Here is a 14,458-nt window from a genome sequence, read left to right as displayed (position 1 = left end):
CTGGTGTGGGAGTACCTTGTGTACCATCAACAAAGCAGTGTTTTTAAAAATAGTATCAGCAGCAGAAGCTAAGAAAGTTCTTGGGTCTCTGCTGCCCTTTCTCTGGAGGAGGCTGTCTCAGCACGGGTCTCCCTGCAGAGGGGCGAGGTGGCAGACGCCTCATCGGCTGACCTTGCTGTAAAACCTTTGCTACTTTCAAGAGCCCTTAGTGACTGAAGCACATGTTAAAAACATAATTGCCAGCCAATTATGCAGTTTAAGACTAAAATATCTGGCCTTTGGCGATGGTGTGGTTTTCAGAAGTGTAGAAACCCGGTCAATCAGAAATTAGCCAATTAAAAAGACTAAAAGTGGCACTGGCTCTCCTCCTCGAGCCTAGGGAAAATATGCACCAACAAATTCAGTAACTGCTGTTCCATTACCCGCGCCCTTTCCTGCCGCATGGAAGTGCCACGCGCAGCCGGAGGGAGCTGACCTGTGCCGGCAGGAGCCCCAGCAGCAGGGACAGGGGTGGCACCTGCTGTCAGGTGCCCTTGGTTGTCTGAGCTGGTGAATGTCACCCTGGAAGGTGGGAGCGGGACCCTCGCAGGGAGCTGAACATGCAGCACAGCCCTGGCCTTCGGAACTGGGGGCTGCGGGGAGTGTTTGATTTGCCACGTTTATCGTTGCACGGGGGTGAAGGCGCCCAGCCTGCGGTCGGCACCGCGCAGGTCCCTGCACTGCTGCTGCGGAACCTCCGCTGCCGACCAGCTGCGGCAAGGGCTGGGGAGAGCTGAGAAGTGCTCTGGTTTAATTTTTTTCATCTGAATTATTCCACAGATGGGTAACCTGGCAGTTCAAGAAGCTCAGTGCTGTGGCCTGTGCCCTGCTGTTTGATACCAAGTATTTACACGGGGTGTGTGGACGAGTAACACAGACAGGGACGACTTGTGGACGTTACATGTTTCATCTCGTCTTGTCAAACAAGGTAAGTGACTGCAGAGGGAAGACCCGTGGCACGTGTTAACCCAGGCTTACCTGTGGTCCTGCTGCTGCCTTTGGGTTTGTGTTGGCTCCACGTTGTAAGGCAGCTGGGCAGTGGGCAGGGGTGCCCGTTCCGTCACCACTGATGCCTCCGGCAGCCAGGACCACGTGCGGGGAGTATCCACAGGGTGCTGGGTTATTCCAACGGGCAAATGATGTGTGGCTGGCTTGAATCCTTCAGATCAATAATTCAATGCCAGGGAGCTCGAGTGCTAGGAAATAGCATTAAGCCCGACATAGTTGTTCTGCTTATTGCAAAGGATCGAAGAAACACCGGAGCTTGAATTGCAGAGCTCTATCACTGTGTCAGTACTGTAAGTGTGAATATTAAGTGCTATGGGAGAGCAGGGCTGTAGGTGTATGCGGCCTCTCTGACAACCAGGGGGAAAATGCCAAACTCTTGGACTTGCCAGCTGCTGGGAACGGGCTCGGGAGTGGGGACTGATTTCTACCATGGTGCCATACCTGGTCCCCACGGTCCTTCCTCAAACAGCGGGAGAAGGATGCAGAGCCATTTCTAACAAAATTAGGAGGATTCTAATCTTCATCCTTTTTTTTTGGTTGGTCGGTTTTGGGCACGTTTGCATCTTCTTGAAGAAAAGCAGCCGCTGCTGGATGCTCCATGGGGAGCTTTCCCCCAGGCAAGTTTCAGGTTAAGCAGTAGCGATTAAGGTGCAAATATGTCAGAATTTTCCTGATTTAGCTCTGCTTTGGAAGGGGCAGGGGGCACAGCTGACTTGCACCAGTTTCTGGTGAGACTGTAATATGCTTAGCTAAGTTGTCAAGGAAAGTTAGTGCAGTTCAGCACGACGGAGCGCTGCGCTGGTTCGCGTGGCCAGGTTTGGTACCGGGGGGCTGCAGGTGGCCAGAAGCTGCCCCATGTCCCGTCAGCCAATGCCAGCCGGGGCCAGCACTGGCCGTGGCCAAAGGACTGATGGCAGCCCCGGCGGTGGGGGGGCAGCTAAGATTTGGGTTGGCTTCTTATTACGCTGCTCCGGTTTCCATCGGTAATTAATGCAATTAATCTCCCCCAGCCGAGCCCGCTGTGCTGCGGTGGGTGCTGGGGAGCAATCATTCCCAGTCCCTGCTGCCACCCCCCCGCCTCTCGCTGCCTTTTCCTGGGGAGGGGGCGATGGGGCGGCTCGGGGGGGCCAGGGCCAGCCCACCATGATCACTACCCTTAAATCCTGTTTCTGCCTCCCACAAACCTTACGTGTGGCAATGGGAGGGCAAAATCTGTTTTGACACGCTCCAGGGCTTGGGGCTGTGTTCCTCCTCGTGTCCACCCATGCCCCCCCCTGCCCCATTTGATTTTGTTATCTCAATTTCAGACAGTAGCCAGGGAGGGCGATAAGGCAATAAAGAGCCACAGAAGGAGAAAAGCCCGTCCTGCTGCTTGTGCCATGCTGTGGTTTGTCGGGGGTTTGGAACTGGGAGCAGTAACACTAAACTGGGATTGCTTCGGTGCCACAAGCGGCCAGCATCCTGGCCAGTATCACTCAGGCTCAGTGTTGGAGGAATTTCCCAAGACAACAGGTAATTAAGTTTCTCCCCTGTGTTTGAGTCGGTGTTGGCTCCTGAAGTCCACAGAGTCAAATTAAGGGCAATGCTGCTCAGGTCTTTTAGGACACGCAGTGGATTTGCAGCTTGTCCTTGGTCTTGGTAGCTGCCTGCTCTGGGTTTCGGTAGGAGGGCGGTGGTTTCTGCATCCCCGTCCTCGCTCATCTTCATCCTAAGGCTCTTCAGCGCTCCTGGTCTGAAAGACTAAGTCACGTCTGAAGACAGGAGTTGAGGTTCCTAAACCCGCTTAGGTGTGTTACCCTGTCCTTAACATTTCTATTTGTAAGCAGGATTTGTTTAAAGATGGCCAGAGCATCACCGAGGAGCCCAAGGGCTGCAGCAGCCCGGCGCTGGGGTCTGGGCAGCATCGCCCACCGCGGTGCAGGGGCTGGTGGCATTGCTGCTCGCTCCCTGCTGCTGCTCCTCAGTGGTGGTGCAGGTGAGAGCTGTCAATGTGAGATGTGAAAGCGATGGAGGGCCTCAGCAGCTACTGAGAGTTTCTTTTCTATTCCTAGAGAAGTAAGCCCTGGATAGAGAATGCAATCCTTTTACATTGCAATATCTTCTGTGAGCTGCAGGGGATTTGCTTGCCTTATGGACAGGATCCACAATAAGCCCCTTTTCCACTTATGTTGATGATATTTGCCATGCATCAGAATAATATTTGATCTCTATCTGGGTTTTTTTTTCATCTCCCAGCAGACACACCTCTTACATTCATGTTCATGAAATTCAAATGCGCAGTGAGTCAAGATAAAGATCCTGTGGCACGAAGTTTGCGTAGAGCTTACAGGGGAGTTGTTCATGATTTTATTGCAGATCATCCATTTAATCCAGTGTAGCTGTTTTTTAAAAGTTGCTTCTTCTAAAAGGTGTTTAAAAAAATCTCAGACGTGTTCTAGCCAAAGAACAAACAAACAGGTTAAATCACTGATGTAGCTCAGGTTTCCTGTCTTGCCTTTTGCATTTTCGTTTTTCTGATTTCTGTTCTTTTAAAAGCTACTGGTGGTTTTGAAGCTTGAAATTGTTGTCTTTGGGAAGCAAATGCCTAGGGAGGAATTTTAATATTGCTTTTTCTAATTGCTGGGAAGTGAAGGTTAAGCAAGATAATCAGGCATTCGGTAGAGCTGGCAGATGACAGTCATTACGGATGTAAGAGTCGGGTGTCAGTTGTGATACGCTTTAACGTTGTAGCAGTAGTAAAACCGGCACAATGTCATTAGAGCCTTTATAGGACAAACATTTCAGAAGCCAGCTCTATATCCCAGTGATGTCTGTGCAAACACCCCTGCTCACTTTTTAAAGCTTGAATAAAATCCGAGATGATTGCTAAGCTAGTCGTAACGTCTCCAAGGTCAGAGGAAACTCCCCGTATGAGCTTATCTGTGTAAAAGTAAAACCAGAACACTCCACCAAAAAGCCATACTAACCCTGATGCCTAAAGAAACAATATAATAAAATCCTGCATAAAAAGGGAAGGTTTGGAGAGCTACATTGTGAAGAAACATGTCTGTCTTTTCCCCATGGAATATGAACACCTCCACTGAGCTCAGCAGCTGAAATGACTGCTAAATACACGTTGACTTCTGTCCTTCAATTGTTTTATCTTTAAGGTGTATCTATAAAATTCAGTACATACTTATTTGTTTTGGGCTCTTGCAGCCTTTTAATATATGTGATCTGCCTTTGAACAGAGATTTTCCTTGGTGATGACCCTCCACCACCACTGTTAGCAGCCTTTGCTGACTAATCAAGATGTAGCTTTGTCCCGTTCTTGTAGCCGGAGGGTATTTTTGCAGCTCTGTAGGGTTTTGTCATTTATTTGGATGCTTTGCCAGTGTGTTGTGCACCTGTACAATGTCAAATACATATTGCCCACAGCAGCATTTAATAGACTTCCTGATGTCAATGTAAAGTCAATAACTCAAGATCTTAATTGCAGGACATGTCTGGATGCTGGCTCACCTACGATTTTTTCTGTGTCAAATAACTCCCTGTCTTTGGAACAAAACTGGAATATTGTTTTCTCTATGACCCTAGGAAACAAAAATAACACTGTGAAATGCAGAGCTGTGGAGTAATGCTCACTGGTCTGGAGAAAGAGCTCCAAAGCTTGTCCTTTGCTCAGTATGACAAGCATTTACCAAATTGTTCCAATAAGTCAGTTTCTTAGAATAAAAAGGAAAGTATTTGAAGATTTTTGTTGGCAAGAGCAGAAAGGGAAAGGCGATGTACAGGCAAAAGTACTGATTAAAAGCGACACTCGTCCTTATGAGACGAATGTGAAACACCTCGACATCGTGTGTTGGGCTTTGGGTGTGTAACCTCCTTACATAGTTGAGTATTGAGCTACTACTACCCTTAATCCGTTGGCAGTTGAACATACAGCTGTGGCTCAAATTCTCTCCCCTGATTTTCATAGAATTTGTCAATCTGGGTCTGGAAATCAGCAGTTTTAAATTGCCCAAAGCCATGGGGACAGCGAGGGGCAGGAGCAGCTCTGCAGGCAGCGGCTGGGGGGTGACGGCTGAGCACCCTTCTGCCGGCTGGGTGTGCGGGTGCTGCTGTCATCAAAATGTCGGAGAGCACCAGGTTGGGGTAACGGGGATATATATGATATACAGGGGGAGGGAGAGGAAAAAACTTTGGACTGTGTTTAATGTAAGTGGTTTTTGCTGAAAACGCTTGTAAAACAGCTGTCAGCCTTTGGGTGCTGGCGGTATTTGCCCTTTTTGGCTCACAGCCGGTATCTCAGCTAAGCGGGGTCCCGGGAAAGAACGACGATACCCCGCTGTTGCAGTGCTGTGCAAGCACACAGCAGGTATATGTATAAGGTGTAAGTATAGGTGCAGCCCAGCATGGTGGGGAGGATGAAGAGCAGAGCTCTGACCCCCAGGATGAATGTTTTTTCCTTTGCGTATGTACTGGATCTGGAAATGATTGTGGTTTCAGGAAAAATATAACTTTCTGAGACAGCAATAGCCAGACCTAAATCCAGCTGTGGTGGCATGTGGTTTCGGCATCTCGACAGCCAGCCAGGATGCTGGCAGAGCAGGTTAGTCCAAAAGATGGCACTATTTTTCTATTTCGCTGTAAAGCAAATTTCCTCTCCAAACCAGATTCATTCACTATCCAGCTTCTCTCAAAAACATTTTTTCCCAAGGTTTTACATACAGTGAAGTCCATTATTGTGAAGGCCAAATTGCTGCCAAAAAAGCCTTCAGCTAAAAAATATATATCTATAAACTAATAACACATCATTCTGATGAAAAATAACATGCAGGGAAGGAGTTTTTTCTCAATTATTAACGGCCAATGTTTGTTATATTGTTGTATTTAGTCCAAGAAGCCTTGATGGACAGAGGCAGCTTTTTAACATGAATGGCACTTCAACTGGCGTTTTATAAATTTTACAAAGAAAAGGCCTGGAATATTTAACCCCCTGCTAATATCAAAGAAGGGAAGCTGCATGCCTGGAGAGCAGGATCGGGCGCTGGTGCTGCCATCCTGGGGGGAGGCGAGCAAAGCGCTGGCTGTGCTTGGGGTGCCTCCCAGGTGGGAGCATCCCTGGTGTAGCCCTGGGAGCTTTTAACCTAAAGAAGTTCAGGTGTGAGCTGAGCCAGACGTGGGCCTGGCTGCAGGGAGACGGCTCCCGACCCTCCGGTCGCGGTAAAAGGTTTCTTCCTTTCTGCAAAGGGCAAGTGGCTTCCCCAGAGCTGGGCACTGGTCCCGCGGCACCTCACCTCTGGTTATCCAGCTTCGAGTCTGATGAATTATTTAGCGTCAGAATATGATTTAAGCACTTGATCACAGCATGTTATGGTTATCTTTGAAGCTACACTTTGGCTGCCCTTTTCCTTCCCATGGAAAAAGTCAAGATGTGGTGTCTGGTCGGAGCAGGGCCCCCTTGAGCGTCTGTGTGGGGTGAATCCCCAGAAATCAGACCCTTTTTGAAGGCCACTTTTTTTTTTTAATCCCTGTTGACTGGAATATTGCATTTTCTGGATGCTTATTGCCAGCTCTGACCCTGCCCAGAAGCCCTCTCCTGCTGCCAGAGAGGTTAGCGGTTGCCCTGTCTGGTGGCTGGAGACCTTTGGAGACCAGGACCAGCAACGGTTTTCTGAATACCCCACATCCCCATCACTGTGCACCCCGCCAGTGGCTGGAGACCTTTGGAGACCAGCAATGGTTTTCTAAAGGTTTCTGATTTCCCCACAGCCATGCATCCCGTCGTGCTGCTTTTGTGTGGCTTATTATTTCAGACCAAGCCCAGTGGTGCATGTACGGAAACCTATAGTTTTAGTCATTTATGCACTGGGGGAGGACTGGGATACTCTGGTCGTGTGGGATTTTTGGAGAGGCTGTGACATACTGTGGGTGTCCTCCAGACTAGGTGGGCTGGTCTTGCAGGGCTGAGCCCCCCCAGCCCCAGCAGCTGGCTGCGATAACTGATGGCGATATTTCTGTCTGCTGCTGAGTCCTTGTAACTGCCTGTGGCATCCCAAGAAGTGAACATTTATAGCTGAAGGGAGCAGAGACACCAGGCTGAGTGATCTAAAGATGCTCCTATTCCCTGGGGAGTTCACTTAGCCTGAGTGCTTAATTGGAGGTGGGAATGCAGCATTTTTTTGATCTGGTGATGTCTATGTTATGAAATGGGCTGAAAAGCTCAAGAATAGCTGAACAGCAGATGAAAGACCCCAGTAAAGATGACAGGAGGAGAATAAAGTTTATTTCATTAAGAAAATGCAGGGATAAAGGAATAGAACTTTTCAGACCAGCCTCGTTAGAAACCTAGGCAAATTAGTGACATTATGATTTATTGAATATCACTGTGCCAAGGACAAAACCCCTTCCTGCAGGAGGCTTACAATGATGACAAAAGAAAAGTGGAGAGAAACCCTTTTCTCACTTAAATGCTGCCCTTTGATGTAACTCTGAGATCTCTTGGTTTCAGCTTGTAAAAAATGAGGCCATTTATGAAAAAATAAATCTGGAATTGAACCGTCTGTGTTTAGCACCTGAATTTGAACATTTCAGCCAAAGATCTTGGGTGGTCTAATAGCTTCAGAGGAACACAGCCAGTGAAAATATTTTCCAAGGGCCATTTGGAGAAGACACACGCAGACTATTCTTTTTTTTTTTCTTTTTGAAAGTTAATTTGCAGTGGTACATGTGCAAGTGCATACATATTGATTTTATTAATGAAAATTAAGCATGTACAAATTTGCCTCAGTGGAGACTGCGGGGTAGGGAAAGGGAAGGTTAATCACACTTAGCATTTCTGTGGTTTTCACGTTGAGGATTCTCCGCACACAGCCGCTGCGTGCCAGCCCGCTGATTGGGATGCAGGGCTCCTCGCTGCCTGTCTTCCGTCTCTGGACCATGGCACACATTGTGAGGAAGATAAAACAGAAATAAAGATATCTCGGCCAGCTGATTGTAATGCAAACTCGGAGCCCTTTGGCACAGGCCGTGGGTTTAGGCACAGACCTGTTGGCAACAATTAGGAGAGGAGAAGGGTTGGGGGCTGGGGGTGCGGGCGCTGCCTCAGAGCAAACCGGCGCTCGCCAGGCAGCTGGGCACGAAGGGCAGGGACCAACCCGGGTGCGAGATGGATGAGATGCTACTCAGCCTGTGCTGGGTGTCTGGGCTGAGCAGAAAGCGGACCCACACCCCGAGGGTGAAGTCTGGGTTAGATTCGGGGGGAAAGGCTGCTTTGCTTAGGGCGAGTCTGTGCTGCACCCCGAGTGCCAGGTGGTGCCCCGAGCTAGCGGGGAGCATGTTGCACCGAGCCGACCAGCGCCTGTGTGCCACCCCTGACCCACGGCTGCATTGCACAGCCTCATCATTTCCTACGCTGAGTTCGTATTCCTGCCCCAAGCGGGGCATTTCATCCTTTGAAGGGGGGTTGGACTGAGGATGCCACGGTGCGCTGGAGGGGGGGAGGGCAGCAGGGGCTTGGCGCTTGCTGCTGCATGGACCCCAGCCCAAGCCAATAACGGACTGCGAGGCAGTGGTGGGTCACTGCTGGGGTTACCACACGTGTGTGTGACTCCTGCCAAAGGCTTGGGCAGCACTTTCTCAGAGCTGACTGACACCGCAGCGGGGTTAGCAGGGGGTGTGCCCCACCAGGGTCACCATCCATACTACCTGGTGCACGGGAGGGAGCTGGTGCTGGCTGGCAGGAGTGATTCGAAGGCAGGGTGAAATAGCAGGTCAAGGATGATGGAAAGGAAAACCAATGTCCTGGTCCATCCTGACTTGTTAAAAGACACCTGCACATCTGTGGATTAAGTGAAATGAGTACCAGTCTTTGGGCAAGAGATTAACATGCTGTCAGACCACAGAACCCACCCCCAGCGTACCCGCGGCACCTGGGGGCCCACGCACGCCGCACACACCTCCAAGGGTTTCCATTTTGCAATGGTAGTGGCCTCCCAGGGTATCTCCTGTAGAGATGATAAAGCTCGAGGGCTCTTCTGGATGTCTGCCGTGCCCGTGTGTTTCCATGTTGTCCCCAGGCCACGTGGCTGAAGGACCAGCTGTAACGTGTGGGGGTGCAGCCACGAGTGGGTTGCACTACCTGTGCTGGGACGTGATGGAACGTGGTGTTGGTTGTGCTGCTGGCTGTTACAAAGCCCAAACGAATTCTTACAGAGGCTGACAAAAATAGCCAAGTTCCCATTCATTTTGAATCCCATGAGGTGCCTATCTTCATTTTGAGGCACCTAAATACTTCTGCAAATCTCCCTCTTAGTGCTTCGTGAGCTGGGGACTGAGCCGGCACATCAAACTTCAGATAAAACAGAAGTTTCTAGATCTGAGCAGTTTCTAAAATGAGAACCAGAACTTCTCAGACCTATGATGAGGTCAAAATTGCTCATGCTGGTGAGAAAGTAATTTCTGAAGATTTGCAGATTTTTATTTTTTTTTATATCTATTTTCAAGGGCCTCTGTTGTAGTTGTTTTTTCATTTATGCCAAAGTGAGAGGCAGGAGAGATTTCTATCAGCAGTAACACATAAACCATATTGGGAATTGTTTGGGTCAAATAATTTTGCCCTTTTGTAAAACGATGCTTTAGGAATATTATCACATACATTGGTTATATTAGCAATCTGTTTATCCCGGTAACTGAGAGGCAAATGTAGCCTGCCGGTTTCTCAGGAAGACAAAGACAGAGTGGAAAGTGTTTATACGGTCCTGCATATAAATGACTTATTTATTTTGATAAGATTTGACTGAAATCCAAAAGAGAGATTGGACATATAGCTGTAAAATACTTATCAGCATGAAATAATGCCCACTTTCTGTGCCTTCCGCGCTGCACGGCAGTGACAGCGGTCTCCGCGGCCGGCTTTGGTCAGCAGATAACACGTGTCGGAGCGGCGCGGTGGCCAGAGCTGAGCCCCTCACCTCTGGGTCTGGGCTAGGGGGATGCTTGGGGGCACGTGGGCTCTCCGGTGCTATCGCCTTGGCCCAGCGTTGCTAGGAGCAGCAACTTGTGCCTTGATTTTCACTGGAGAGGGGGGTGATTCTGCTCCACCCCCCAAGTTTTTGGGGCTCTGTACTGTGCGGCAGTTAGCAAAAGCAGAGCAGGCAGGCGCCCGTCCTTTCTGCAGGGAGGTTGGGGCAGCCGTGAGGAAGGCGCATGTTGGCCGCAGAAGGGCAGGAGAGGTGTCGGGACAGAGGGCTGTGGTGGGAGAGCCACTGCAGCCCTGCACAGCCACCACAGCAGGCTCCCGGGCCAGCGCTGCCCTGCGGGGTGCAAGGGCAGCCTCGCAGCACCTGGCCACCTCCTTATTTCGGGGTGGTTTTCTTGCCTTGGTCAGCACTGCAGTTGCCCTTGAGGTGGGGTCTGAGCTCGGTGAAGTCCACCGGGCTGCAGGGCTGGCTGTCCTTCATCCAGGTTGCTCCCACCTGGGGGTCCCCGCTCTGGTGACTGCTGCAGCCATGTGGGGACAGCTCTTCCCTTTAATTGTTACTGAGTATTTTGGATGTTGCTAGAAGCAATGCATAATGGGTTATTAGTTTATCTTACTTTAAAAAAGAAATAAAAAGAGAAAGAAAGGAAAAAAATATTCTCCTTGAGAGTGAAAAATTGCTTAGAATATGCTGTCAAAACAGCAATGCTGCAGTGCCACTTCTGCAATTACAGGGATCGTGCACGCATGAGTGATGAGACTTTTACATATATGAGAAATGAGAAAAAGGTCTTTTAAAATACACTTTAGTTTTGCTTCATAATTATGTGGATTCAGGATGATGCATCACAGAGACATCACTATGCTGAAGTATGAAATTGTTTGAACGTTTATTTTTATCCAGAAACGGTGCTATGAGCAATACTTCAGAATATTCTGAATTGACTAGAATTACATTAGTCATATATTCATAATGAAGACAGTAATTTATTCAGTAGATTTAGATGGTTTTGATTTTCATCTCTGAAGAGCTGAAGGGTCAAAACATAAATAAGAGTAGCACATGACAGTGCTGAAAATCCAGGCTGTAAGTACAAATAGTGCCAATGCTTCAGTAAACTGTTCAAAGGTGCGCTGTGGAATGGAGGGTTTGCACACCTGGAGAGAAGTGCTCATGGAAGAAGTGATAGTATGGAGGAATTTAGTAATAAAATTATAGTGATAAACGAAGGATATGCACTATTTTAAAAGTCATTCTGGGAGCTTGAGCCAGGATTTGGCATCAGAACTTCTCATCGCAGCGGAGACACCATCACTTGTCACAGCCTGCTCTGAAGAAGTTGAACGCAGCTTTTGCCTCACTTGCCTGTAAAGGGAAGCTAAAATGTCCCAACACAAGGATTTTTAAGAACTACTCTGCAAAGAACTTCAGATTCTTCATATGAAAGGTACTGAATAATATAAACAGTATCATTATTCTGCCTATCGCTCTGTAAAAGCTGCAAATTGCCTTTTGTCTGGAGAGTACCATTCACACTTGCTGGCTGCTGAGACTAACCTGAAGACCACCATCCATAATAAAAATAATTAATCCCAGAGAAGAAATATTCCAGGTAAGCCTGAATTTCTTGCATTGTATGCAGCTTAAAGTCTTAATAGCCTTTAATGCAATTTTTTTCTGTTGTTACTCCAAGGAGGAGGCTTGAAAATCTCAGATGTTTGCCACTGAAGGTTTGGGCTCTTTAAAGCAGCCAGCGCAGCCGGTCCTGGGCTGTGTAACCAGGAGGCAGCACATCACGTGCGGAACGGCAATGCCACATGCATAATAAATCTCTGGTTTTCACATAGCATGTTTTGGTGGTTCAGTGTGTTTAGGGTAAGCACAGCACATCTGGGCTTTCACTGAAAGGTACCAATTTGGTTTTATTTTTAGCTTGTGCAAGTACTATAGAAAGTTAAAAAATTCCAGCAATGGGTATGCAGAGGAGAACCACAGCACTGTTTTTTCAGTGATACAGGGAACCTGAAATTTGGAGAAACAAGCATGTAAGCTGGAAGCTTTCTTTCATGGTTGTTTTGGAGAATGCAGCTGTAGCTCAGGCTGAAGGAGGTGAAGCATCTCTCTCCAGGTACAGCCTCGTCCCACCCTCCTCCTCCTCGTCCCTTCTGGAGGTGCCCTCCTTCAGATGCCCATCCTAGACCTGCTTCCTGAAAGTATGGTCTTTTCTACCCTCTTACCTGCCAGCTTTAGCTCTTGTCCCCAGGCCTCCTTGCCTGCCCGACCACATCAGGGGCAAGTCTGGGGACGGAGGACAGCCCCCCGCCTGCTGGGGACGGTGCTGCTTCTTCCCTGGCCCCCGCAGCGCCCAGCACAGGGTCGGCAGAGCTGGGCACCCCCATCCTTCACCCCAACCCTCCGGCTCCCATCTCCTCCAGTGGCAGCTTTGCCAAAACCTGTAGGCGTGGATGCAAATGCTCCTGCTTATTGGCTCCATGAATCCTGAGAGTGGTACAGGAGGTGCTCATATCGCCTGTCCTCTTCTGGGCTCTGCTGACACAAACACGTGAAGGCAAGGGCATCTCAAAAGCACGAATTGCTTACTGACAGTATTGGATTGCTTGGTAACCATTTGCTTAGGGCAGTTACCACTAATTATTTAACAGAATTGGAAAAGCAGAAAAATAATCTATAAAGGGTACTAGGGACACATTACTGTGTGATAATGGGATTTTACAAGGTAGACAAAAAAATACCCAGCTCTAAATGTGTCTATGCAGACATAAAAAGAAATGTGTGTTGCTACTTGTGATATTTCATGAAAAACCTAAATACCAAACCACATTGTATAGAGCATAAGATCAGGTTTTGGCTGATATTTATTTATGGAATAAGCTCTTCTTGATAATTTAGAAAGTACATAAAGTGCATCTAATTTTATTCCCCCAGATACATACGTGAGGTTCTGTCTGAGCTAAAATTAGCTGTGGGTTTTTGTCTAGGCCATCTGTAGATGTAATTTTATCTCGCAGAGTACATGCATACCCAGCCGTAGCGTGTAATGATTGAGCCTCTTCTCCCTTCCAAGGCTGTGGGAAGGAGAAATGCTCCCACCTCGGAGCTGTGGGTTGGATTTTCCCTCCCTCTTGGTCCGGGTTTCTGCTCTCTACCCCAGCTACCTTCCTGCCAGACCCGACCTGCAGTCAGGGGTTGTGACTTGTTTCACTCTCCCTGCACTTTTAATCTGTAACAGGAGCGTAAGGAAACCCATCCAGATCACATGGCTGCTCTGAGGATTATTAAATTAAAAGTATTTTTGGACTGTCAGTTGCAAGAAAGTCCAAGTATTGACCAGTATTAGTTCTGGGCTTTACTCAATTTCTGTAATTAATTAAGGCAGCAGCTTCATTTGGGACAGTGTTTGATGATGAAGCTCCATGAGCCGGACGAGCTGCTCTGCCCTGATGGTGGGCTGGGGCTGGGGCGGGGGTCCCTGGCACTGGGCAGAGCCCCCCGTGTCCCTGCTGGGGCTTTGCCGGGGGGGTTCTCCGGGGGGCTGCTGGAGCCATTGGGTCGCTGATGGGCTGAGCTGTTCCCCATCCCTGCTCCTGGGACGGGGGTACGATCTCCCACTGCCCCCTCCTCCCCCCCACAGGTGTCACGGGACCCGCTCTGGGCTTTCTTGGCAGCTCCCACTGCCCAGCTGGTGCCACCGCAGCGCCAGGTAAAGCCATAACGTAGTGTTTTCCCATCAGAGCAAACCGTGGGTTATTGATCCCATATGCTTTTTTCTTGGGTGTCATTCTAGCTACGAAAGAACTAACAAAAAGACTCAGCTGTAAAAGGAATGATTTTGCTTCTTTTAATTCCAAAGTGCTGTATTCTAGCTGCTACCAGTTTGCTATTAGCACCAAACCAGTATTTGTGCATTTGAACAAAAAATTCCTTGGATTTGATTTAGACCTAATTAATTCCTATGTCTTTTTTCATGTTTTGTTTCTTTAATTTCTTTAGTTGCTGCTATTAAAATGGAAATCCCTGGGCTGTAACGTGGCCTTGGAAATACTGTGTGAGTTCACTAAAATCTGGCCTGTTGGAGATTTGTACATGGGACAGTATCCAGAGAAGCAGGAGGGTCTGGAAAGGGTCATATTTAATAACAATAGTAATAATGATAATGATAATAATGATAGGTGTAATGTTTTCTGCTGAAAGGTAGTCTAATTACTTCTACAAGTTTGTTAACAAGCATTAATTACAGCTTTTTTTGTCATTTGTTACAATTAGAATTCTCATTCCATTAATTCACATTTGTTGGAGTCCATTAGGAGAACCAGAAAAATCTCCTGGTTAAGTCCTGTTGATAGCGAGTGGAACGAAGCCAGTGGCTTGTAATGCGCAGTGGAAACAGATCCTTCAGAGGGCTCTTTGATTTTTGCCAATTTAGAAAG

Source organism: Falco peregrinus, chromosome 8 (assembly GCF_023634155.1).
Source record: "Falco peregrinus isolate bFalPer1 chromosome 8, bFalPer1.pri, whole genome shotgun sequence".
Taxonomy (NCBI): domain Eukaryota; kingdom Metazoa; phylum Chordata; class Aves; order Falconiformes; family Falconidae; genus Falco; species Falco peregrinus.
Note: the sequence above shows the minus strand (reverse complement) of the source record.